This window comes from Echinops telfairi, unplaced genomic scaffold (assembly GCF_000313985.2).
Source record: "Echinops telfairi isolate 266 unplaced genomic scaffold, ASM31398v2 ScPeMD7_20;HRSCAF=75, whole genome shotgun sequence".
Classification (NCBI taxonomy): domain Eukaryota; kingdom Metazoa; phylum Chordata; class Mammalia; order Afrosoricida; family Tenrecidae; genus Echinops; species Echinops telfairi.
Window position 1 is genome coordinate 9,544,279 of NW_022103917.1, and position 2,361 is coordinate 9,546,639.

Sequence of the window (2,361 nt, forward strand, 5' to 3'; positions counted from 1 at the left end):
CTGGGGGGCTAACCTCCAGGACTGCGCTTCAAATTACGATGAGGCGGTCTGCTCCCCGAATGATTGCCAGGCCACACTCATGATCTAGGGTGGCTGTTGGGTCTGAATAGCGTCATCTCTTCACGGAACATGTCTGCTGGGTTGAAACCATCAACCTCATGGTGAGCAGCTCCCTGCTGACCCAACAGAGACAGCAGGAATCCTTCAGTGTCAACAGACTCCATTCTGACTCTGAGGGTCTCTGTGGAACAGAAATGAACTCTCCCCTGTGGGTTTCCGGGCCTATTAAACATTACAGGGGCAAAAAGCATTGTTTTTATTCTGCCAGGAGCCTGTTGGGTTAAAATGCCCATCTTGTGGCCAGCAGTCCCTTGCTTCATGGCCATCGAGTGGTTCCGAGTCCCAGGACCTCCTAGGGACCCTACCTGACAGAGGGGAACTGTTCCTGTGGGGTTTCTAGGCTGTTCATCATGACCAGGGTAGGCAGCCTCGGCTTCCGCTTGAGGAGAGGCTGCTTGGTTCACCCCACCCACCTTGCGATCAGCAGCCCGATTCCTAAGCCACGCCCACACCCGGGCTCCTAGGGTGAGACTGTGGAACTAATCAAGTAGATATTTCCAAGGGTGGGTTTCCCTGATTGCTGGCCAAGGCCAGCCAAACTCCCCGACGGTGAGTCGGTGTGGACTCATCGCGATGCTCCAGGGAATGCTGAATGGAGGGGCACAAACGGCTTTGTCTTCAGCCTTTTCCATTTCCCCAGTCGTCTTTGGTACAGCTTACTCGCCTGCATATCTGAGCCCCAGGCCTGCCCTCTCACCGAGACCCAGGGCAGAGAGCCCCTCCACCCGCCCCCCGCCCCCGTGGAGCCGCAGAAGAGAAGGGACCCGGACTCAGAATAGAAGAATCTCAGCTTTATTTTTGTGCAGAGAAGGGACCCCGGACTCGGAATTAAAGAATCTCAGCTTTATTTTGAGCTGGGACAGAGAGTTACCACCCAACCCGTCCTCCTCTTCCAGCTTCGGAGGGACACAAGAGCGGGGGACGGCACCCAAAGGCTCAGCTATCCGTGCTGGGTCCCAGCTTCCTTTGAAAGCAGGACCAATAGGGCTGCATGGACTGGACCACCACGTAGAGCTGGGAGACCAGTTTGACGGTGGCAATCTGCAGCAGGTCCCAGTTATCGGCCATCAGGCGACTACACGGGAGGAAAGAGGGGTCAGTGCCTGGCCTCCTCCACTTGACAGCCCCACCCACCGCCCGGGCCCCCAGCAAACTCACATGGTCAGGCCTGTGTCGTTCGCCGTGATCTCCTTGTGGACCCCCTCTCCGAGGTGCTCCGCCATGGGGAGAAGTCTTCTGCGCGCGATTTCGGCCTCCAAGAAGGACAGGAAATGGACCGTCAGGGACCTGGCGGGCCGTGAAGGGTCTACAAAGCTGACTGTGACCGGGCCACCCGCCTCGCCCCTCCCCGCTGCCCCCAGGCCGCCCAGCACGAAGAAAGGATACAACTCAAGCGGTTGGCCTCCGCAGGGTGCTGCGCCCTGAGCGCTGTCGTCGCCACTGAGCTCTGGGGGGGGCGGGGGCGGGGGCCCCTGGGCCTCGGTGGCGGCGCACGCTGCCTCCATGCTCGCGAGGCAGCAGTCGGCTCCCTGACCAGCATCCACCGAGCCCTCCTCGCTGCCACCGCCAAGGCCTCCTCCGTGAAGGCTCTGGCCTCCGCCATGGCCCTGGTCCTCGCCCTCGTCCTCGTGCTGAGAGTCCATGCGGCCGGTCCTTTGTCTGTTTCTGCTGCCGCCGCTGCCGCTACCGCTTCTGAGGAGAAAAGGTACGCCTCAGTAGGCTCCGCCCCCGTCGATGGGTGGGGCCACCGGTGCGCCTGCGCAAACAAAGCCCAGTGAGGCCGCGTGACTGTTTCCTGCAGGCCTCGCCCCGCCCACAGCCCTGCCCTCTGTGAAGACAGGAAGTTTGAGGAAGGTTCTGGCAAAGCCCTGGCTGAGTGTTCCTGGGATCCCCCCTCCCCTCCCCCAAGGGTACGAGGGCTCGGCCCAGAGCGGTGCCTCACCCTTTCCTAGGTGAGCCTGTCCTGGACACAGCTTTCCAGAGTCTGCCGGCTGGACCATGCACTCTTTCTCAGGAGGTTCCGTTTGCACAGGTGCCCTGAGGGGCCAGGAGCGCTGGAGGGCGGCTTCTCCTGAAAACAAGTGTCTTCACACGTGTCTTCGCGCTGGACTGTGGGCAGGCCTATTTCTGTTGTCGAGCTTTACGTTGTCTGGGCGTCTCTTGTTCTTGTTTGCGTCAGTGCTTTGGTTAGCCCTTCAGTGCTTCCCTGTGTCTTCGGCCTTGGCTTTTTGTGAACCTTGG

At 60.4% G+C, this 2,361-nt stretch overlaps 1 long non-coding RNA gene across 1 annotated transcript; it reads right to left on the reverse strand.

Annotated features, from left to right (window-relative positions):
- Positions 1-896: 896 nt before the first annotated feature.
- On the reverse strand, positions 897-1,401 carry LOC123521482. The gene is made up of 2 exons (XR_006679922.1): positions 1,279-1,401; positions 897-1,195 (listed from the first exon to the last, which is right to left on the reverse strand). It is a non-coding gene; the product is annotated as an uncharacterized LOC123521482 (long non-coding RNA).
- Positions 1,402-2,361: the final 960 nt, after the last annotated feature.